A 25301-nucleotide genomic window follows, 5' to 3' on the forward strand; every position below is an offset into this window, starting at 1 on the left:
AACAGTTTTAGGAACCGTTTCAACCTCAAAACTTGCAGACTGTTGGTGAAGCTGCAATGAAGAGGCAGCAAAAACCTACCCTGAACAATTAAAGAAAATCATAGAAGAAAAGGGCTATCTTCCGGAACAAGTTTTTAAATGTTGACGAAACTGGGATCTTATGGAAAAAAATGCCCAACCGCACTTACATTTTGAAATCAGAAAGACAAGCCCCTGGCTTCAAAGCAGCTAAAGACTTTTGTGGCAATGCGGCTGGGCATTTAATAAAGCTGGGCTTGCTCTACAGGGCTGCAAGAACAAAAGTCTAAAAGGCAAGAACAAAAGTCTCCTGCCTGTGTTCTGGCAATCAAATAAAAAGGCTTGGGTGACAGCAGCATTATTTCTGGATTGGTTCCAGAAGTGTTTCATTCAGGAGGTCAAGCGGTACCTCGAAGAGAAAGGACTTGACTAAAAGTGTTGTTGATCATAGACAATGCTGCTAGCCACCCTGCAGCACTCCAGTTTGCGCATAACGACGTTGAAGTAGTTTTTCTCCCCCGCCCGCATACTACCTCCATCCTCTCGACCAAGGCGCGATTCGCTGTTTCAAGGCCACGTACACGAGGCTTACATTCTCATGGATACGTAGCACTATGGATGCTGATCCCAATCTTAACGTGATGGAGTGTTGGAAGTCCTTCAACATTGCCGACTGCATCACTTATATTAAGCAGGCAATCAAGCCTGAAACAGTCAATGCACGCTGGTGAAACCTATGGAAAGAATGTGTGAATGATTTTAAAGGGTTTCCTGACCATTGACAAAGAAGTGAAACACATTGTTCAGGTGGCCAGGCAAGTGGGTGCTGATGGCTTTATCAACATCCTTGAGGAAGAAATTGAAGAATTAATTGAGAGCTAGAGAGAAACATTGATTAACAAAGAGTTAGAAGAACTGATAAAATCATCTACAGAAGACGAAGATGACGATGACAAACAGGAAGAGCCAGCAAGCTGGAATCTTCATAAATTTGCTGAAGTGTTCCAAGCAGCGAAACACTTTAATGATTTAATTTCAGAATACGATCCCTCTATGGAACAAAGCCTTGAAATCACACGTAGTATTACAGACTATTTGAGACTGTAACAAGAAATGTCTCGAGCTGCTCAAACAGTGACAGTTGCCGATCACCATGTTTTTCAAGGAAAACCAACCAGCAGTAGACGAGCCTACACAATCAACTTCGAGCTAAACCAGAGTCAACCACTTCATCTACGACTCCCTCTCCATCACCCAAGCTCTCCGACACCTCTGTCTCCTGGATCGACATCAAGCCCTGATGACCCCCTGTAATCACCCCTCTGTAATTAAGAATACAGTACTGTAAAGTTATATTTTGCATATGCACTCTATTATATACTGTACATATTACTGTACAGGGTTGTATACACAAAACCATGTACAGTTTATTGTACTTTATGGGCGATTTAATGGATTTTCAAGGGTAATATTGACTATAAACGATTTTCGCCTTACACGCTGACTTTAGAGCTTTACCCCGCTTAAGACGCAACTCCACCGTAATTGTACTGGATAAGCATCTCATGACCCTGCCTGTTACCTATTTGATGAAAAGGAGCCTGCAACCCAGTTGAGACTCCAATTCTGAGCGAGTGTACTGATGATATGCTGTTTGATGGTGAGACTTCCAAAGAAGTCTCCCTGGAATAGTTTTCCCCTTAGTAGTTCCATCTTGCTCTGCTGTGTTGGTACCATATTGCTCACAGAACAGCCCCAGATGGATTGCTTCACCTTGTAGTTTGGCTTGGAACCTTGTATACAGTCTCGTAGATAGTAGGATTTAGTTCAGTTCCCTCCAAGACTCCAGCCATCAGTTTTCCAAAGGTTTACTTCAAGTATATTCTGAGGCTGCTAGGAGCTGCTTTGTTTGAATGGCTGCTTTCCAGAAACACAGCCACTTCTATGCCTGGCTCACTGATCAAAGCTATGGCTGAGAAAAAAGCCATCTAGAGAGACATCTGGGACAAAACAAGGCAGCCAGGGTTATCTAAAGGCTTACTCACAGCCCACAAGACTTTCCCATACTTGGTAGGAAGTTGGACAAAGTCTGCCCATGAAAGGATTAGTTAAGTGAAGTAAGTGAATGCAGCAGAAGGAACCCTTTGCAAGCAAGTTGCCTCCTAGGTCCTCCTTTACATACATAAGAACAGCCATACTGGGTCAGACCAGAGGTCCATCCAGCCCAGTACCCTGCCTTCTGACAGTGGCCAATGCCAGGTGCTTCAGAGGGAATCCATGAATCCACTTGACTGTATTGTGACTCTAATGAGATACAAGTCCATCAGCAGTCCAATAAGCCATCCTTTGTCACACTATGCCTGGGTTTTCTGGGCCATCTTATGGCTGAGTATTCCTAAAGGAACAGGCTTCTCTGCATTATTCTCCTGTCCCGCCTATCCTGACAACTGTCATTCCTCCCAGGAGAAAGAATCCAAGCTCTTGTTTCAGTTTTGACTTTTTTTAAAAAGTGAAATCCAAGGTGTATTCAAGTGCTTGGGTTGCACTTGATTCCAGCTGAATAAGACTCTGAAACAAGTACTGTGGATAGGATCCCTGGATTGGGTCAGAGTTAGAAAGATTGATTGTGATCTTGAGAGGGATGGGGCTTTTCTTTTTGCCCTCTTCTTCTGGAAGCAGCAAGGTTCCCACCCTTTTCTATGGCTTTTACATTAACCCTCCTCTATCCCTAATCAGCTAAGAATACAGATCGCGGAGACAGACCTGATGAATTCACTGAACAGCTAGGAGTGTTTACCTCCATGGAAAATGTACCTTCACTTCCTACAAGAGGCTGCTGCTTCTGCTTCTTCGGTGCCCCCATCAAGTCAGAGGCAAGCCCCTGATCCCTGTGCAGGGTATCAGACTCCCAAGAAGTCCCTAATGGAACTTTAAGTCAGATGGATTAAGGAAGAGGGTGACCTAGAGGCAACCAGAGTATGTCAGACCCGGTGGATGGGGGAAGATTCCCCATAAAGGAGCATATGGTTAAACCTCTGCTAACAGGGCATAAGAGACATGGGCTGCTGGTCAAGGGAATAGGGCTTGAGAGTCCCTTAGAGCTATATCAATAGTCCACTGATCATTTGTTTCTCTCTCTGTTCTCCTTCCACGGCTTTGTATTGGGAGGTGGAGGGGACCTGCTGAAGCCAGTCACCAGGCAGTCATCATTAGTAGGGCCCTACCAAATTCATGCCCATGAAAATCACATTGCAGACCGTGAAATCTGGTCTTGAAATCTGTATAGTATAGGGTAAAATCATACATGTGGGAGACCAGCGTTTCTCAAATTGGGGGTCCTGACCCAAAAGGGAATTGCAGATGGGCTGCAGTATTGCCACCCTTACTTCTGCACTGCTATCTTCAGAACTGGGTGGACAGAGAGCAGCGGCTGCTGGCCAGGCACCTTGCTCTGAAGGCAGCACCCTGCCAGCAGCAGCACAGAAGTAAGGGTGGCAATTCCATACCAGGCCATCCTTACTTCTGCGCAGCTGCTGGTGGCGGTTCTGCCTTCAGTCGGTTCCCAACCAGCAGCTGCCACTCTCCAGCTCAAGGCAGCACCTTTAATACACTGCAGCAGAGAACTAAGGATAGCTGTACCACAATCCCCCCTGCAATAACCTTATGACACCTCCCAACTCCTTTTTTTGGGTCAGGACCCCTACAATTACAACAGATTTAAATTGCTGAAATCATGAAATTAATGATTTTTTTCAATCCTATGACCCGTGAAATTGACCAAAATGGACTGTGAATTTGGTAGGGCCCTAATCATTAGCCTTTTTTGTCTTTGGGCAACTACACTTGATTACCCCTTCCCTCTACTCCACTTGCCACATGCCTAGTTCAGTTTTCTCCTGGCTCATGGAAGAGCGGTGCAATCCCTCCCTGAGCTAGGTCAAATTGTGGGGGGATTCCCCAGTCACAGACATACCAAAGCTCACTATTTAGGGATATAGGTAAATGCTCTTTATTTTTCTTCACTGCTTGTTTGCCCATACTGGGGATCAAGCAGGGACATGCCCATCTTGTGCTGGTGGAATGCCTCTGTAGGAAGCGAGAATCCAAAACTGAAGTCATACAGCCCCACAAGACAGTTTAAAAAAAAATATCAGCACAGATCCAGCCAGATTAAAACATAATCGGAAAAGATATTTTACACTTAGGCTGTATTTTACTTTAGAAAAAAACTTAAATCCAAGAGTCAGAAAATGCTTTGCAGTAGGCCTGCCCACCTCACTCGCAGCTGCAGAGGCAGAATAGAATTGTCAGGTTCTTCAGGAGCAGGGATGTACCCATAAACCAAAACCGACAAACTGAGTTCTGTATCAAAGCTGCAAACAGACTAGATTCACTGCAGGAGGATAAAAGAAAAGTTTATATGCCCTCAAAAAGTGTCAAAAAACAAAGCAGGGACATGGCTCTCTCACAAAACTCTCCAGTGAAAGTTCTCTCATTAGATCACCCATGTTGAATCACTATATCAGATATTTTCATTTGTTTGCTGGATTAAGTATTGCAGTTTCCTGCAAGCATAGTAGTGGTCAGAAACTCCAGTATGTATTCCCCAATTCCCTTTTTAATAAGCCCTTTTATAAGTCAATGTATAACTTCATTTCATAAGAGCTTTTCTTTAAAAAAAAAGTTCAATCCACAGAAATAACACCATGCATGACAGACTAAAACATCTACCATCTTTCCTTGCATTTAAATGCAGAGTTACTAGCACTTTAAGCCACACTTCTTTACAAATAAATAAATAAATTAAATAAAATTTCTTCTGGAAAAGAAGAGGGTTGGACACTATTTTCAGCACACAAGCCCTGCCTTTCTTATTTGTATCATTACTCTGGACAGTGTTCAGAAGTTCAGCACCAGTGCTAGCTTTTGAATCTAATGTACAGACAAGTTTATTGAAATTAATTTCCTATGCTGTTGTGCATTGAGACTTAGATCATGGGCTGAGGTTAAGCCAATTAATAAGAGTATATAACAAGCGTCAGAATGACATTTACAGGGGACACCTATGAAGCCAGAACTGAAATACAAACTACAATATCTAAGGCCATGTCTACATCCAGCAGTTGTTGCAGTTTAACTGAAGGTATGATTTTTGGGGGGGGGGAAGAGGAGGAATCCGCATAGTTAAAGTGGTGCAAGCCACTGTATAGTCACACTTTAGTTTCAACCTATTTCTTGTCAATTTAAATTAACCTGAAATAAGTCTAGTTTTCACTGAAGTAAGTGTCCACAGCTTTTTGCACCAGTTTAACTAAAAAGATAAGCTTTTAAAAGTCACTCCTTTAAACCAGTGCAACTTTTCAGGTAGAAAAGCCCTCACACATTAGAGGGGAAAAGGAGATTTACATAGGGGCCGCCAACCCTATTAGCTGAGTCAGAGGTTTACTAACTGGTCACTAGTTTTTAGTGTTAACACCTGAGCAACCAATGGCAATCTCACTAAATTTAGGTACATAATGATTTTGGCGAAACAGATTATGTTCAGCCAAAGGGTACAAAAAGATTAATTTATATTTTTGCTTTTACTTATGAAACGCTGAAATTGCAGTTAATTTAAAAAAAAAAAGTCAGAAAATGGGAAAGGTTCCTATAGCAACATTAACTCATTTTCGGTTTCTGTTGTCCTTGAATATGATGCTTAATGCATTTGTTTGTTCTGTTCAATTTATACCACAGATACACAAGTGCAATAGGGCCTAGTTAACATTACATTCCTAAAGCAAACGTTCCTGTTTCTCAGCTTCAATTTTTAAACTGTGCAACCTTGATATTGCATTACAGTTCTGTGCATTTAATTTGTTTAGAGAGTCAGAGGCAGTTGCCCAAGCTGAATGTTAGCATCTAAATATTCACAAAGACGAATGGGGTGAGGAGATGGTAGTTCACATTGCTGCCATTGCATAGTTCTCTACAGCACCTGGACACAACAAACAGCACCTCTATTCTCTCTGAAACAGCCATATCTTTAAAATGGATTTCATTTTTAAGTGAAAGCTTAAAACACGTGGATTGTAGGGGGGAAAAAAAGGTGGCAAACCCCACAAGAGATGCAGAATACACTTTTATTCCCATTTTCTTGTTCCTGTTAAGGAAACGTTTTTGGTGGGGGAGAGAGGACGACTATCTATATTGCCTCTTCTACACAAACGGACCTAGAAGCAGCCACAATCCTCTGCATTTTAGGCTGGGCAGAAAGCCTGCAGCTTTGTTACAAAGGAGACTTCAATATCTTTGATCTTCAGTAGAGCTACTGAGCAAACTCAAACAATTTCAGATGCTTAATAGCTTTATTAACCAACTAATTCCCCTCTTGCCCACCAAGATCTTACCTTGGAGTAAATCGATGACCAAGTACTATTTACATGCCAAATTTCACAGTTTAGCCATTTGAGCTGTACATACTACAGATTTTTCAATAAAAATATTCCCCTCACCTTACATAGTTCAAAAATAAAGTCACTGAAGGACGTATGCCTCAAAGTTGACACTTTGGCCAGATCAGGTATGCAATATTTCACCCAAAAGTTTGGTTCTGATTTTTTAGCTATCTAAGGATATGAGCAAATCGGGGGGGGGGGGGGGCGGAGGGGGAGAGAAGAGAAAGAATTTAAACTGATTTAGAATCTAAACTGCAAGTGATTGCCACACACTCAGTTACCATATATGGTTTTTCTAGCAGTTATGAGCATGCAAGAGTCCTCCATTTAGGGGACAGAATGGAAAGTATAAACCAGCCTGCAGAATATGCTGGCTAGAGGGACATCCACCTTTTAAAAAAAAAAAAAAATAGTTTTGAAGATTTTTTTAGCCTAATACTACTACTACAAACTAAGGGTATGTCTTCACTACCCGCCGGATAGGCAGGCGGCAATCAATCCAGCGGGGATCAATTTATCGTGTCTAGTCTAGAAGCAATAAATCGACCCCTGAGCACTGTCCCGTCGACTCCTGTACTCCAGCGCCACAAGAGGCGCAGGAAGAGTTGACGGGGGAGTGGCAGCAGTCGACTCACCGTGGTGGAGACACCGCGGTAAATCGATCTAAGTACGTCGACTTCAGCTACGTTATTCATGTAGCTGAAGTTGCTTAACTTAGATCGATTCGCCCCCCCCCCCCCCCCGAGGGTAGACCAGGGCCATGAATCTTATTCTAATTGTTGTTTGATATCAAGTGCAGGTTGTTAACTCGAACTGTTAATTTTAAGACATTGACAATTCCTTGATAAAAAAAACTGATGTAAGCAATAGTGTTTGCTGCTTACCTTTAACTAGTTATGTTTGCTGATTCAAGATTGGAGATGAAAGGTAGATCTAAAAAAGCAAGTAAATCCCAAGCTCTTGCTCTGCCTTGAAACTGGATTGGTGCATATGAAATTTAATGCTAATGAATGAACAGAAACAGAGGTCACAACATTAGTTTTTGGGCATTTCAAGAGGGCACACAAAATGGATTACACTGAAATGAGAAAAATCCTGCTACAGAACGAGGCATGAATCTACTGAAAATACCCGTTACTATACAAAACCCTGCTATATTACTAGTTGCTATGTATACACAGATGTACTGCAACCATTCAGGAGACTAATTATTTCCTACCAATTCTCTCTCTCTAGCCACAAGGACTGTCAGAATTTCAGCCTCTTCTTCTGCCACCCACTCTATCACATTCTCCTTGAACAAGAGCAGAGCTCCAAGGCAGCATGACTTCTGCCTCACCACCCTCCCAACAGTTGCTGTTCTGCCAGTGGGTCAGATGGAGCGCTGTCTCATTGAGCTTAATGATTTTTGCAGTCAGACTTATTCGCATCCAACTAGTTCCACAAGCCATTCAAAGCTCTTTAACATTCAGTTCGTTCGTTCTTCAAAGTGAAGGCGTAATACAGCGATACCAGCTACAGTACCCCAAACAGTAGCACACAATTGAACATGGCCTGCAGCCGCACTTCAGGGACGGTGCCTGCAGGTGAATAAACAGTCCAATAGCCAAAGTAGAGTACAAAGGGCCATTTTCACAAATGCCCTTAAACAACAAAGGACACACACAGCTGAGAAGTACCTCAACGCACCACCTAAATTTTGACCTTGGAAACACCCACATTTCCTCCTACTCCATGGTATTAAGTTAAAAACAAAAACCTAAACAGTTTGGGCAGGGCTCAGAAACGGCTACCAGGGGTGTCTGCTCTTCAGAATTTCAGCATACATATAAAAAAACCCTCTAGCTGTTGTTGTTGTGAAGACAGACTCAGAAAGGTGAGCCAAATGCAATGGATGCAGAAAGTGTCTGCAGAAAGAACCATAGCTGAGAGTTGTGAATGGCCCCATTCATCTCAGTGGGAAGTTAACCAGATACGTAGTGATCACAATTTTAAATGTCAGCAATTTCTTTATGCAATGAAGAAGAAAGAGGGTCCTAGATCTGCACAATTTACTGACTGATGTCATTTTGATGCCACCAGTGAGCAGTGTACAAGAGATACAAGTACTTCACTGCCAAATCAAGAGGGTGGCAAGCCCAGGAGACTAGCCAAGCTATAGGACATGTTTATGCCTCTCCAAGTCTATTTTAAGCATATGCACAACCTACTGTGAGCAGCACCCCATTCTAGAAGCCATAGGTTGAGCTTGTTTTGTGTAGTCTGGAAGACCACCACCATGTTCCCCCATTCCACACCAATCTGGCCCCTAAACTAGATATGGAGATTGATGATCACTGAAGAGTTCTGCTTTCACGTGATACCTCTCAGAGATGAGCAACAAAGAAATTCAAAAATGCAGGTTCTAAGGTCAGCTGTTAACCTTAAGTACATTATGGAAAAGCCACTTTAGACGTGGCTCACTGCTCTTAACTATAGTTTGAGGCACTAAACACAATACACTGCATATGTTTCTGTTTCTTGCATATATTTTTAAAAAGATAACCAGCAGAGACTATTCACAGGAGGCAGAGGATGCTATTTGCAAGACTTGAACAATTTATTGGACACTTCACTAGCCAAAGCAACAAGACAGTGTTCTCCTTTTCCTCTCCCCCGCAAAATACCTTGCAGTAAGTATTGTGTACTCTATTTAACAACTGAAATTTCCCACTTTTATTTTTTAAAAAACGAAGATGAAGCTTCATCTAATATTTGCAGTACTATTAAACCAGCCCTACTAACTACATCTCTCCCCATAACAGTTTAACTTAAATATTCCAGCAAACAGGCAAAAGCAATTTCATTCCACACACAAAAAAAATCCACTGTGAAAACTTGGTTAGTCAAGGAAAACGGTTTGGGCTAAAACAAACAAAAAAATCTACACTGAATAATTCTAAAGGAAAGCAGATAACATCGTGGCAATTAGGGCCTGAAGTACTAAGATGTAATAGGCCAGGATGGCTTGAACAGCCTTTCCTAATCCTGCTTGAAATGCTTTTCAAGCATTCAGTTTTAAATTATCCCAATTTTTGATTGTGTATTAAATATTCAGGATACTGTCCCACACACATTTCAGATTAAGCATTGGCTATTCAGTAACTGTGTAATATATAGAAGTAATAAAAGCCTATTTAACATGACACTAAAGGGGAAAAAAGGGGGGGGAGGGGGGAAGAAGAGGAGACATCAGCCAGTTAACTGCAGTTCTCAACAGCACTAATCTGAACTGACCAAAAATGTAGCGGTAACTCAAACTCAAGGCAGCCATTTGGAGGACAACCGCAATTTTATTGGTTTCCAAAATACAGATGTTTTTACAGAAAAGCAAGACATGCCGGCATTTTTTATTATATACACATATATGACCCAGGACTCAGAAGAAGTTTAAAAAAAAATTGGCAGGCTGTTTTAATTAAATGCTGATTAAAAAACTGTGCTAGCTTATAGGATAGACGATTTTTAGATCTTTAAAGTGGTGTTGGTTGGTCAAGATACTTCCCTCCCCCAACTCCAGAGAAGGCCCTAACGGTGTTTATTGCCTTTTCTTTTCAGCCAAGCAATACAAAAGCTAGAAGAGTAAGAAGTACTTCTTAACCCTGAAGAAGCAGATAAGTTCTTAGAAAAGCCGTCCGCTTGTAGACACCCAGAACTAGCACTAGGCATAAAGAGACTAAGCAACTGCTTAAGTGAATAGGGGGCCCCTTGAGCTGCTCAGGCCCTTATTAGGTGTTGCGGGAAAGGGGGCAAAAATATTCCTGCTTAGCACCCCAAATGGGCTAGCCCTGCCTCTACGGACACCTGAGATTTACAAACCTTCTGCTGGGTAGCAGCAACACTGAACCCAGTGAGAGAAAATTAAATCTCCATTCTGTTTTAGAGCGGACTTGCAAAGAAAAGCATTGGGTTTATGGTTATTTTGTTGGTGTTTCTGCCTGAATTATAAAGGCAATGAGATTCTGAATAATTAATATTACACACACACACACACAATATTCAGGTCTGTCTACAGTGTTTCCTGAAAGACTACAGAACATGGGAGAGCTAGTAGCATACCACATGATAATTGAACCAGTGAAACCTTAGACTCTGTCTGAGGCTACTCTCCCATCTTTGATCCAGAACTGGTACAGCTGCAACAGTGGAATCACTCATTCAGAGCAGGTGCAGGCAGACCTATTATGTCAGAAGGAGGAGGGAGAAGAGTTAAGGAAGTTTATGGCTCCCTCAGAACCCCGCACAATTCAATTCATGGCAACTACAGTTACAGACAAGATCCAAAAATATAATACCAGTACAATTTAAGTAATAATTCCTAAAATAGTTCCAAGAGAAGTGGCCTATATGGAACATGGGTTCTATCAGCATTCATCTGGAATGTCCCATCTCAAATGCACACAACACTTCCCACCTCTCTCTGTATTGTTTACTTGTGCTGCTAGAACTCTAGACACGAATGATGCTCATCCCAAGTGATACATCCGATTGCAAGTGTTCTCATTCCGCATGGAACTACTAACCCCTTTAGGTTTTTAAAAATTTTCTAGGAGCGGTTTTTGGCATTTCTACTATAAGCAATTTAGAGTTGCTTTTTATAAGAGAAAGGGGTATGAAGCATACCCAGTCTCTATAGAGCATTTAAAAATTGATAGTCTCACCAGGACCATCTCTAAGAATGCATTTTCTTTGAAAGAGTGGGCTGGATAAGGCAAAGCAAGATAGCAAGTGTTTTCACATGGAAGTGGTAAAGGACAGAGTAGGCAGCTGTTTTCTAGATACAGCCTCTGCCAAGGTTCTACTGTAAAACCTAGGTGCAGTGGCAACACGTTAGACACCAGGATTCCCTGCAAATTGACAACAATGCCTACTGGGGTACTAGTGCAGCTTGTTCTTCAATACGGGCAGTTTTCCTGAGCCTCTACGCTGACAAGCAAAAGCCACTTCTGCACAATATTTTGCCATTAGATACTTACTACATTTTAAATGAAAACTGCAAAACCAAACAAACTTATTTCAAATTCTGTTGCAAGGCTATACTCCAGTACAATTGTCTAAACACTAAAAGCCAATTCTTCTCAGGTAAATTCAGCAGTGTAAATTCAGCACTAATCCATTAAATTGTCTAGATATATACAGATAACAGATCAGAAAAGAGGGAGTTTGATTTCCTGCTTAGGAATTGGGGACAAAGGTGTCAAAAAACCCACATATTGTTTGGTAGTCACTTTGGATGATATTGCAATTTGTTCCAATAAATTTGAGCTATCAGGAAAAGAAACCATGTTTTAAGACAACTGTTTTTCAAAGATTTGAGTGCTGAGCACTCAAGATTTTAACCTCTGCTAATGAACACATTAGAACAAAAAGTTAAATATTCCTGATGATGGGATGCATCTTTAGATGCAAATTAAATTCATTCATCAATTGTGTTTTGTTTTGCAGGGATAAATGGTGGCAAACAGTGGCAAGAGATCAAAAGCTGTTAGCCTGAATGAGAGTAAGATTTTGTCATGAGCAACCTTTCAGCATTGCAGAGATCAATAAGAAGCTTACTATTACAAGTGTAATTTCTTTTCCCCCCTTCAACTCTACCTCTGAAAGAATCCAGAGCAATTTAGAGTAGCTATGCTGATTTTGGGAAAGGAGCACAGAAAAGAAGGGGTAAGTGGAAGAGCACCGTCTTTGGATTCTGCTAGACTAAAAAGAGCGGTTCTTTTGCTTCCCATAACAGATCCATCTATTAAAATATCAATTAAGCTAACTCAGTGGAGGGGGAGGGACTTTTTCACCCTTGTCTAGACAAGTCCTTACTGAGCCAGGAACAAGGTTATGATAGGAAATATTTTAAATGCCTCCATTTTTTTTTTTTTTGTAACTAATCACCCACAAGGTAAGCTAATTCATTCATAAGAAACTTAAGCTTCCCGCATACGTATAAGTCTCTTCCTACTCTGGTGGAAAATTAGCTGACTTAAAGGCAGTCATTAAATAGGACATCCCTTACTCATGACACCGTTTTATACAATTAAAAAAAAATGGTGGTGACTAAATGCCAAAAGATCACACAGTGTGAGAGGGACTCGCTTTAACTCTGCGCAACAGAATAAAACAGCATTAACAATAAACTAACATGATTAGGCCAGTAACGTGGAAAGATTTATGCAAATGCTAACTAGCATGTTCAAGACTTCAGTTACTCTGAAGACTAAAGCAATTAAAGTCTTTACTGCGCACAAAAAAAGGATCAACCATTTTGCTGGAACAGAACACACTGGAATTGAGAAGACTATCACTGTGAAGGGAAATGTCAGTTCAAGTATGGCTATAAAAGGCTTCTGAAAGGGAAAATAAAGCCTCAGTACTGTATGTACAATGTTAACATTAGAATGACCGAGTTCCCTTACAGTTTCAAGGTTATTTGCAATTAATCTAGCTTCCATTACTCCCAATGCCACATACAGCCAAAAAGACAGTTAATCTGAGACACCCATGTTGTGTATGTCAGATAAACCTCACTTCCCTTTTCGGTAGTACACTAAATCAGCAGTAGGTCTCTTCTTCCCATCTATGAGAAAACAAGCTGCAGAAAAGGTTCGGGATCTGCTTGACATCAGTCGCCCCAAACACACTTTATCTCCAAAACGTCTAGGAAAAGAGTTAAATGTTGTCTATGGGGTCTCTTTGATTTGCAACAAAGGAGGACATAAAATGCCAAATTGAAGCTGTAGTTCAAGTTCTCAACACAATGCCACTGTCACCCCCTTAACCCCCAATTTTAGATAGAGTTGATTACTAATCGTTTTCTTTGCATCCTGCCATTTTTGCCAGCACAACGCAAAGGAAGAGAAAAAAAAAACTGAGACATAGCTGTTTTTAAAGTACTAATTTAGCATTAGGGAACAGGAGCCTCTAAACTATAACAGCACACCAAGATTCAAGACAACAACAAAAAAAATTATTCTCATCTAGTCATAAAACCAGTCACTGAACAGATTAAAAAATTCACAAGCAGTTACTGAACCATATAAGGAAACTCTTCTGTGGTTAAATGAAATATTTCTTGTCCAAGTTCTGACTTTAAAAGTGTTGCATTCTAGTCTTAAGGAATTCTAGGAGAAAGGAGAGATACTCTAAGATGTGGAAAGTCTTGGTGTTACTAGGCATTCTGTGCACCTATCATCAATTATACTATGTAAGCTAAAACAGAAGGGTAAGACCAGAATGAGATAACATCCATGAAATTAAAAGAACAAATTTAAAAGCTGATTACTCTTATTACACAATGCATAACTATTTCCTCTAGGCTCTGGACTCACTGCCACAAGGTATTCTTGAAGTTTAGTAGTATTCAAAAAAGATTAGAAATCAAGCTACATGAAACAGGATAGATTTTAAGGAGAGAGAAAGATTTTTGTGTTTCAGGAGGTAAACCACGCACTGAAATCACAAGGGTTAGTGAAAAATTCCCTATAGGTAATTTATTCCATGGCTGTCCATAGTGTTTTTTGCATCTTCTTCTGAAGTACTTGGTATTGGCCCACCGCCAGACAGTATACTGAATTAACTGAATCCCTGGTCTGATCCAATATGGCCATTCCTATTAGATACTTGCCTTTAGAGATTCAAAACAGTGAACAAAGTTTTCTTCGCAAATATTCCATTTTCAGTTTTTGCTTGGTGCCAAGCCACCAACTTCCATGCCTTGCTAGGATTCATTTCTTTAAGGCAGAGGTGTGGGAGTGGTTGAAGGGTAATGAGACAAAGTTTAAGTAAAGTTGTGCCTCCAGAGGTTTAATCAGTTAATAGGCAACAGAAGATGAAACTCAGCTTATTTCCTGTTCAATTAAGTAACTGCATCCCAACAGAAGCCAGTGATATTTATCCCCTTGCCTTGTTACACATCACAACCATTAGGTACCGTCTATTGGGACACACCAAGGTTTAGTGGTGCCAGTGGTCAGGAACAGCAGGGCTAAGGCACTTCCTTCCACAGGGTGGAGCGCTGCGATAAGCAAAGGAAGCCAGTGCCCCAACTTTCCACATAGTCCTTTCCCCACCCAAGGCGAGCATCTGTACTTATGCACAGTTCACACTCACTTTAGATTGAAATGACAAGAAACCCTTGCATATTTTAAATGCTCACATAGCATTTCTGAAGCATGCTGACCATTCAAGATGCACAAGTTATTCCAGGGTTCTTCAAGCTAAAGGCAATGCAAACTGTGCACAAAAATAAATGCTGCTCCACAGTGCAAGTCGTGATTCCTTGACCTGTATAAGCTGATCCAGGGAGAAGATAGCAGACACATGGTCATGACCGAATGAAATCCAGGAAGAGTGAGGTCAGACCTGGGATGGGGGGAGGTAAAAAGAGGTGCAGAGTGTGGAGAGAATGGATGGACAGGTGTGTAAGAATGAAAGGCCATGTTAAGGGGGGGGGGGGAGAAGAGAGAAAGAGTAATCCAAATAGAGGAGTTTACTACAAAGAGTCCAAACCATGCTTCCTGTCACAGCAGCAAGTGCTGCTGCTGAGTTTATCTGAGCTACAACAGATGCATGGACAGAGGAGAAAAATAAGGAAGAAGGGACAGGAGATTCCTGAGAGATTACAGGAAACAATAAAGAAAGGAGGAGAGAAGATGGAGCCAACCAAGCAGTCAAAGGGAAGAAGAGATCGACAAAAGCTATTCAGTCACAAAAAGCACCTCCTCACTAAAAGATTTTGCTGATTTTTTTTATGCAAATAGTAAGTACTATATTACAGAGTGTAGGAACAATGACCAAATTATTTGACCAAGACCTGCAAAACTATATATTAGCAAAGAGAAGGATGCACTTAAGTTTTGACACACGTCCCTCGCCACAGAGTTCTGGGAGTAAAATCTTGACACCTCTTCTCTATGATTTGAAGCCTCCAACACACTGAGATCCTTCCCCTTCCATGCTTGCATATGCCTATCTGAACTTTCTTCTGGGTCGAACAAGAATCCTGAACAGTCTCCAATCCTGTCCTTGCCTTCCACCAAACACAGTCCTATTTTTAAAAAGTAACCTAGTTTTTTTTTTTAAAAAACTCTTTATCTAGAACTCTTGCGCATCAAGTTATAGCTACATTTCTTCAGTGTAGAAAAGGGAGCCAAAAGTCAGCAGTATCAATAGCCTTTCACCATCCACTCAAACATTACACTTCATTATGTAACTGATACGTTCGAACTCTAAGCTCAATCCTGCAGAAATTTTAGCAAATGGGAACTTCACACTTTTTCTGCAGGTTCACTTTTGCAGTGAGCACATGGGTCACACCAAGGAACAACTCTATGTTGACCCCAAACCAGTATATTTACTGGAGGCGGCTGTTAATGTGCACTCTCTCCTGCCCCTTTTTGTGTTGGCTTGTCTATATAATGCCTGGCCCAACTCAGCAATCACAACAATATCTAGTGGTTTGCAGCCCCTTGCCCCCTGCACTTAGGAAAAATGACTGCATGGACTTGCCAAAGGCTCGTTAGGAAAAATGGCAGCTCGCGTTGCAGAGAGGTGATGATCTGCAGCAAGAAAAGGGAACTACAGATCAGAGGAGATGGGATCTCACTCTGTGGGAAAGAGGAGTCCTTGCAAGAGGAAGAATGCCTCTCTTTTTAGGGGACGTGAACGTGCACAGAGATCGGCAGAGGGGGCGCAGTGTGGGACGCTTTAGTGGCCAGGGCTCTGGGGAGACTGGGCGACAGGCTGGAGGACGGTTTAGAAGGCAGCGCCCCACGAATAAGGGGCATCTGGTCTGCACCTCGGCCAGCCGCTCTACGCCACGCGCCCCCCACCCCCCTCCGCAGCACGCGCCCGCCCCTCCGCCCTTCCCCCAGTCGCTTGCCCGGGGATCCCGGCACGCGGCGCGGCGGCACTCAGAGGCCCCGCTCCCTACCACGCCCAGCGCCTGCCCGCCGCTCCCCGGCTCCCTGCCCCCCCCCCCCCGCCTTCCCGTCGCGTGCGAGCCCGCACGGCCAGCGCGAGGCGCGACTTCCTCCGAGAGCCCCGAACAGCGCCCAGCTGCGGCCGTGCCGCCGAGGCCCTTGCACCGCAAGCTGGGGGGGGGGGGGTCCGGCGGCACTTTGCAAGCGCTCCCGCCGCAGGCACAGGCGCCCAGGGCGTGAGCCCCCCGCCGCGGTGAGCTGCGGGTGTTCGGCGGATCCTCGGCGGTGCATCCCCCCGCCCCGGAAAAGCGGCGAACAAAAGGCAGCGGCAGCAGCCAGAGAAATAGCTGGACGCGCCAGCCCCCAGACTCCCGGGCACGCTGCCGTTACGGGAGACGAGACCACAAACGCTTCGCTAGCTACAGCTCCCCAGCAGCAAAGAGCGAGGGCCCCGAGCAGCTGGTTTCCAGTGCACGCAAAGCGAGCTTGCAAACTATGAGCAACTCGGGGAGTCTTATAAAAAAAAAAAAAAAAAGCCCCGCATGCCTTCCCTCCCACCCCCCGAAAGGGAAGCCTGGAGCTTCATCTCAGGGGCAAGAGCAGCAGCTCCCACCCGAGGGAAAAAATTTGCTCTCATAACCCGCACAGCCCCGCTTTATTGTTTTAACTTACTCCGGCCCTGCGTTTGCAGCGCCCACGCCAGCAAGGATCCCGATCCAGCTGCGGCAGGGACGAGCGGCCTGGGCGCTGGCGGGAAAATAAAAGGAGCCCCCACCTTGGGCTGCTTGAGTGACACCGGGGAGCGGCCAGTGAGGGCGCCGGGAGCCTGCGGCAAGGCGAGGCGTCAACGTCCCCGACGGGAAGGGACTCCGCCCCGGCCCCACATATAGGGGCGGGGGTATCACGCTCCCTCCCCACCCCCACTTTGGGCCCCAGGGGAATTAGCACCGCCCATAACAACAAGAGTATGGCAGGCTAACCTGGAAAAAGCCTCTGGAGCCCCAGGGTCTTGCAAACGTCCCTTAGCTGCATCCTGCATGGAACTGCTGAGCTGATTCCCCCCAGGGTAAGAAATTATTTTTCTCTTCCCAGCCCGCCCCCCTCCCATCTTTATTTCAGAGGCCAGCTCAAATAGAAAGAAACTTTGCCTGCAGTGTTTTTTCTTGGGAGCTTTCATACACCCAGGGATCCAGTAAATTATTTCCAGTGTGTAAGGGGGCTTGGGGAGGGGCTTGGTAGCCTGTTCTCACTGGGGTCCCCACGCCAGGGTCGGAAGAAGAGCTGTAGTGTAGCGTGCGGCCCCAGCAATCTGCTAATCATGGGGTAGGTGTTTAATACGGAGTCACTCTTCCATCCCCTCCCCGCGCGCCCATTAATAGTAATACTTGTATTGCCTGGAGCAATGTGCCTCTGTACAGACTCATGCCCTCTGCAGTCTGAGTCCTGCTTTAGTCAGAAGAACCAAAGCGCACTTCTAGCAAACAACTAGGCGGTATATTACTGCCCTTGCTCTATGCTGAGTTCATTGTCATTAAACACCTGAGTGCCTCATTAGCCACAACAGATCACCTGCCCCTGTGTAGGACTAGGGGGAAACACACGCTGCCTAAGCAATGCAGTAAGGGCCTCCTGCTGCATAGAGGTGGAAGAAAAGTCGGGGGTTACAAGCAAGATCTCTAGTTTAGCTGTTTCTTGATTCATAGAAGACTGAAGTGTGCTCTCTCTTTTAGGGGAAAGAATGTTTTATGCTGGAGCTCTCCTTATTTTTGCCCCCTCCCTCCATCCTAGCAGGAACAATTTAATATAGATTTGGAGGGGAGGGAGAGAGGACTGTCACGCTCCTTTTTTCCCCTATACTTTATATACGGTATGTTAGTCATAGTCTAAAGACCTGAAGCACCTGCAGCTCAGAAGTCAGAGGGGCCTACATTGCCTCTGTGGCTACCTCCATCTCTCTCAAATAGCTTTGGCTGGAGCTCGCTCCTTTGGACTGAAATAGTACCCAAATCGTCTCCAGCTTGGTCCCTGCTCACATTTCGATTTCGAATTTAGTAGCTCAGTTCATTCCCTGGTTGGAGATAAAATGCACTCTATATATGGGCTTAGCTTCTAGCAACAGCATGCAGTTAATGGTACTTTCTACAGAAATGGCCTGGGGACGAGGTGTTAACATGACTGGATAGTATGGACTAAGTCAAAGAGCTCCGCGTTGGTCTGTAAGATGCACTTTTCAGCTTCGGGCACATATACCCCTCCACCCTCGCAGATGTCTTCTAAACTGCGATATTTGTAAACTATAAATCCAGCAAGGACACACAACCTCCACCTCTCAGTAACTGTCTTGTCTCATAGATCTACTTAATCCTAGTCTACCGCTTCTTTCCTTCAACCTCTAGCAATCTGGATGCGCTTTCTTTGAGGGAGCATGTTTAGCTAGGCAGAAAATAGGCTCCAGTTAATGGTTTTAACTGGAAGAGGATAGTCACATCCTCAAAGCTAAGAACAAGTACTACACGGTTTAATATTCCTTTCGCCCTCCCAGCAATAAAGCTAGCTCTGAAACCTGACATTTTTCAGAGTTGTATTGCTCTCATAGTGATTCTTTTCAGATGTGCAATAGGTGGGTACGTAGAAACGTGATGGGCATAAATTAAACAACAATGGCAATGCTTGGTCCTGTCTTTTACCACGCTGCAGTGCAATCCTTTAGCAGCTCTAAAATGCCACCTAATCACACAGTTTAATACAGGACAGGAAGGAGGTTGAAGATGCATTATTTTTAGACCCAGAGCACCCTACTAACCCCCAACCCCGGGCACCCCCCCCCATCACCACCTCCTTTTGCTTCTGCCACTAAATGTAAACTTCTCCCATGCAAGCCAGACTTCCCCGCGGTTCTGTTTCCCCTACGCAATAATCGGGAGGCTGCTTTCTCTTAACCAGGGGCAGCATTGAAGTTAAAATTGCAGCAAGCTCGACCAGCCAGTTACAGTCTGGACCAGGAACGCCTCCCGGGCTCAACCATTTTTCTCCGGTGGCAGCTTGACAATAGCGAAGAGAGGGAAACGGGGGCTCAGGCTGCCGGGATGGCTACCGGGCACTTCCAGGGAACCGCTTTTCCCGTGATGAATGCTGTCGCTACAGTAGGACCACGGACAGTGATTGGAGTATACCTCTCTGTCCTTGCCAGCTCACGCCTTTCTACTGCCTCAATACGAAGCATTTTTTAGCTTTCCCAGAACAAAGGGACTCTTGTATCCCGCATGTAGACTGAATCCTCCCCATACAGGCTTTTAATTTTCACTCGAAGGTTTGAAAAATAATCCCCCTCCCTCCCCATATTACAGCAATCCATTCACCCCAACTGGACCTTGCATACCTTCTAACCAGTCATCAGTTTTGACATTACCCCAGCTAATCACACGGGCTGCATGTACTTGGTCCAGACCACTACAACTCATTGTATGCTGTAGCATACATGCCATCTCGTATCCCTTCAGAACTGACAAAATGCTGTTTGGCTAATGCAATTAGACTTGGGGTCTTATCCCGCCTAATCTGCAAACGTAGGTTTATCTTTTCAAAGCGATACTCATTCATTCATCTGCATGATGTGGGTCCCTTCAGATGTTTTACGCGAGTGAGGCATTCAGAGTTAGAAAGGTATTCCTATTATAAGAACTTTAAACCACGATCTAGCTAGTTTATAGCCTAGGTACTGAATATGTACATCTGCTTGAATGCAAAATAATGTATATTTTCTTCTGGTGATCTTAATACTTCCAGGTATTTGTCCTGTTAACACATTGTAATGTACATGAATTGCTTTAAAGGAAACATAAGCATATGTAATAGAGTTAATTCTTTACTGCATGCATCCTACGCTTTCTGGTATTTGATTTAGACAGTGTATTAGCTATAGAAACATTAAAAGAATCAAAACACAACTTACCTTTCTCTCTTCAGCTTAAAAAAAAAAAAGTAACGTTGAAGTTCTCCCAATACAAAGGAGTAAGAAGCAGATGGATAGTTCTCAAGACAACACACAAAATCTAAACTGTGGACAGTTCTAAGCGGAAGCAAATAAAATGAAAATGCTTTCCCTCCCAATAGTCCAACACTTAAAAAAAATCAGGAAAATCAAAAGGGAAAGGAAAACTTAAAACAAGGAATGTGACAAGGCTAGCCTCCTATTGCAACACAACTCAACAAAAAGGGGGAGGGGAGAGAAATAAAGGAAGGAACAAAGAAAAGAAGGGATGAAAGGACGCGTTACAAAGACGGTCTCTTTCTCTCTGCCTCCTTGTTTCTTTTTAGTAGCTCGCTACAGAAGTAAAATGCTGCATCTCTAAGTGAGAACAGAAATAAGGGGGGAGGACGTCTTAAAAAGGAGGTGGACTGGATCACACAGATTTATAGCAACCGTATCACCCAGCGCCCCTCTGCTTCCGCACCAGGGTGTGCGTGTGTGTGGCTGCAGCTGTGCCAGGCTCCCACCTATCCCGGCCGCCACGCGCGGAAGTATCCGCCGAAACCCGATACAACGGAACCTGCTGGCAAGCCTCTGCGCCGCGATTGGTGCGACGGGGTTCCTCTGGCGCCGCCCCGGCGCAACAGCCAGTCTCGATTGGCTGCCAGCTGGTGTCAATCCGGCACACTCAATGGAGTCCCGTTTCAGGGTGAGTTGCACCGAGAGGTACCACACTCAGCACTGGAGGGGGGGGGGCAATGCAAGAAAATAGGAGCCCTGGAGCAGAAAGCAACGTGGGATGGTTCTGCCTGGACTGTCAGAGTTCCCCGCGGGGTGCAGGCTTGATCCATCAGAAATCTTGCTGGTGTAGAAAGACTCGGTACTGGGGACTGACTGCTGCCGCCTCTTTTGCAGAGTCTTGAACATTAAAATGTCATGCATCGCCTCTGAGGCTCTCTCTTTAAACACGAGCCAAAGAATTGCCGGCACGTCCACCTTGTTTCTCCTGGGTCTGTTTTCATTACTTTCTAGCGCTTCGAGATTGGTCTTAGTGTTTCAGTCTTTGTTAATACATGGGGTGGTTGTTAGACAACGCTTGCAAAGGCAAGAATGGAAAGCAACTATTAGGAAATAGTACTTTCCATTATGTCACCACAGAGTAGGGTAGAATAATTAGACCGTCCTATCCAGAAACCCTCTGTACAGAGCTTTCATTGATAGGTACATCTTAAAAAAGAGGAGTTGATATGGACCACATACTTCTCTCTGTCAGGCAAAACGTATTTCACTAGTCTGCATTTAAAGAACTTTATAGTACTGACCAATTACTGCAGTGATTTCTCCTCTGACAGTGAAGATTGATATTAATTAAGATTTCCAGTGACAAACATCTATGTGCGGGGGCTGGAAGGCTTTTCTTATTTTATCACTCTTATCTTTCCCAGAGAACACAGTTGTCTTTAAGACTGTTATGTTGAATGAGAGAAACAAACCTGCATTATATACTTAACACCTTTCATTGCTCACACTGATCCTTTTATGGCACTTGAACTTACTTTCTGTTTAAAATCCGAAATGCTTCCTAGAACGTATTTGCTTCTTTTCCCCTGATACACAACACAACGGGTATAAAGCATTTACAGTAACAAAGCACTTATGCCCTTCGGAAAGGAACTCCTTTAGATGCTTATTTAGTGCAATCTGGTATTTGCATCCAGCCGGAGGGGGGAGGGGGGAGAAGACACACACAATGATTGGAAGAGAGCAGAAAAATAAATTAGTGTTCCTTGAGAGTGTCCTTGAGTGTTTATAAATGATTAATGGGATGGAGGAGAAACCTGTTTATCTGCGGTTTGGTCCATATAATCGCCATCTCCTATCAACATGACAATAACTAAGTAGTACATACGGCCTGATTTTTTACATCTCGCAAAACCATTTATATTTTAAATGTATCTGACATCTTTCGAGAACAGGAAGATTTTTAGATCATCTGGAATTTAATTTACAGTCTAACAGGAACTTTTTGAACCAGGTTGGAACTCCGAAAAAACGGATTAACTCCTCTGATGAACAAGTGGTGAAAGAGTTGTTCTTTGAACTGAAGAGAAGCCTGGTGAGGAAAATTGCAAAGAATTATCACTGTGATAAACACCTTCCCAACAAGGCGGCTCGTACAACAGTCCTACTTAAATGATGCCTATTTATAGCCAGTTTGTAGAAGTGCATGCATAAATTATGTTTCGAGGAGTTTAAGTTAGTATTCCATAAGGTCCCTTGGGCTTGCGCTATTTTTCGCTTTACTTTGGTCTGTGACTGCTCCTTAATTATAGCAAAAATAACCGTTTAATTGTTTAAATGTCTCTAACGATGCCACACTTAACACCTAAATGTTGGTGCTCTTTAGAATGCGGGTGATGTAATATTGCACACAAATCAAGTTTAGTGTATATAGGAGTAAGTCATATTTTGAAAAAAACGTAGTTAGTGTGTCAGGGCGGGTTTTGAAGTGTGGATCATAACTGAGACTAAGTAGAACAAATAAAACTTATCCGTACTGTGTTGTATTCTTAGGCAAAACTAGATTTACTTAGTGGTTACTTTTTCTTCAGTCTAGATTGTGTAGAATGGGGTTTTTTTTAGCAGTTAACACCGTTCCTCAACAGTATATCAGCAGTACGTGGGGGGTGGGGGTAGGGGAGAAAATAAACCCAGTGAAATCTCTGAGTAGAGTCCTTTAATGTATTAGCAACCCCTTTAAAATAACTATTCACTCGTCAATAAATAGCTGATCCTAAATTAAAAGGAGGTTTGGGGTTTTTTTTTAAAGAAAGCTCCGAAACTTATGAGAGATTTGAAACTAGAACTGTGGCTTTTTCAACTTTTCCAGGGAATTAAATGAATCTGCCCGAAGCAGATGCCCAAACACGTCTGCGAGTCAGAGTGGGGTTAGTACGCTTTTCAACACAAGAAGAGCCCAGCGGTAATCAGCGCTCAATTCTTGGTAATAAACCCCACACCTTCGTACCCTAACACTTTCGATAGACTTACAATCGCTACCGATGAGGCACGCACGTGGGTTGACACAGTGTACGGAGGGAAATTCAGCAGAAAATCGCCCTTAAAGTCCGTGTCTTGTCATTGGCCCTTCTCCTCTCTGATTCGTCTTCAATCTCCTCGGTTGTACGCAATGGCGGGGGGGGGGGGAGAGAAAATGTTCATAGATCCCCCCTCCCCCAACAGTGAAATGCTTTCCCATAAATTATGTATAAATATAAAACGGCCACATACAATCTTGCAGCCGATGACCTTTTGGGTAGAAAGTCGCTTTGTTTACTTTGGGCGCGCGGGGGAGGGGGAGGTGTCTGGCTACAGCACTGGGTTCAAATGTGTTAGTTTTACAGTGCCTTTGCAGGCTTGAAAGCCAAATAACCCCTTTTAGCCACATATTTGTTTTAAGGCTGCTGAAAACACCCCCATCCTAGGATTAAGACGGGAGGATACTGTACGGGTGACATAAGAACAAATAGGAAATGGTCTGTTTAAACGCTTCAGAGCAAAGAGATGCATTCACTTTACCAGCTAACTTTTTAAAAACCCGCTTCATCCTAACTGACTGGTAGATATCGACTCCACTCCAGCGAGCTGAGCGGATCGGATGGGACCAAAAATTAGACAAAGTTGTAGGGAGCTTGATACTAACGTACCTGAGTCATTACAACCCCCTAGCCGTCTGACTAAGACTAATGCAGGTTGTAGGACCATGGACAGAGACAAGCAGCCCCTCCTAAGGCTTGTCCTGATCCCTAACGCGCAACTGCACTCTCGTTCAAAAACTATTTCTGAGAGCCATGCGACAGAGCACATTCAGCAACATATGGGAACAATGCTGCTTTGGAGTTAAGTAAACTTCCTCTTTCCTTTCTTTCGCCCCCCTTTTTTACAGCGACCATAAAGAGCATCACACTGAAACACGCCTATCCCCAAGCAAAAATCCTCAGTAAAACGTGTAATGTTACTATGGGCTTCCCGCCCCCCCCCCCCACTGAAGGCACTTCTTATCTCAGACAAATAATTCCTAGTTAGTGTTGTTCATGTGTGAAATTGTAAGCTGGCAATCATGCGTTGTTTTTTTTTTTTAAAAAAAGCCTTCATCTAAAAAGGCCCTCTTTAGGTTGTGTTTACACTGCAAGCTTAGGTTTTGCTCCTGTTATCATAATAAAAAGCGTAAGCTTGAGGCATTTAAAACAAATCGTCAGACTGGTATAGCTTGCTTCAAAAAAACACCTGCTCTTTAAGCGTTGTGTGGGTTGGCGGGGTGGGGAGTTTTGTTTTGTTTTTGCCTGACCCTATTCAGAATACTAAGCTCTGTAAACTGTGTCTGAATCCACCTTAGTGTAAATAATGCAACTGACGTTGCTATATTTCTTCTCTCTTCTAGTGTGTAACCCCAAAGCCTTAATGCTACTACAGCCTCTTTCTCAGGGCGAGAGAAGGGGTTTTTGTGTGCGTGGTGGCTTTCTGGAGAGGGTTAAAGGGGAGCGTAAGTTTCGGTTTCTTGAGCACGAGGTAAGAGCGATCACTTGGCTTTCTGCAAGGAAAGATAAATCTTAATCCGACTAAATAAAATAATCATGTAAGTAAACCGTCTGCCTGTTCCTGAGCAGGACTGTGACCTTGTGCAGTTTCTACAGGGAAATGGGAAGAAAGAGGCAGGTCTCTGCTGCACGGCGCTTCTTGTTTGCAGGTAGTTTCTCTCGCTGAAGATTTGTCTTTCCCGTGCTGTGTAATTCACGTTTAGTTTTAAAATAATAGGACCGGGCACACCAGCCAGTCAATCGGTCCCATCGACCCCTTTTGTGCGGAGACCAAACGCTTGCCCGGCCGAGAAAGTGACAGCACCAGGGCACGGTAACAAAGCCATAG

The 25301-nt window shown here is 43.6% G+C and overlaps 1 protein-coding gene across 12 annotated transcripts in view; it reads right to left on the reverse strand.

Moving 5' to 3' along the window:
* Positions 1–25301, reverse strand: part of ELAVL2 (ELAV like RNA binding protein 2) — a 170390-nt gene that overhangs the window by 123413 nt on the left and 21676 nt on the right. For 3 of the 12 annotated variants that reach the window (XM_084628899.1, XM_084628896.1, XM_084628889.1), the window contains exon 1: positions 20358–20437. The exons of 2 other annotated variants lie outside the window; for them this stretch is intronic. The gene's annotated coding sequence lies outside the window, so the exon portion shown is untranslated. Of the gene's footprint in view, positions 1–7339; positions 7440–17077; positions 17162–20357; positions 20921–25301 lie in introns of those variants that run through there. 7 more of the 12 variants (XM_084628900.1, XM_084628893.1, XM_084628892.1 and 4 more) reach the window with 7 other exon arrangements.

Source organism: Lepidochelys olivacea, assembly GCF_965140295.1.
Source record: "Lepidochelys olivacea isolate rLepOli2 genome assembly, chromosome: 5".
In the NCBI taxonomy this organism is placed as follows: domain Eukaryota; kingdom Metazoa; phylum Chordata; order Testudines; family Cheloniidae; genus Lepidochelys; species Lepidochelys olivacea.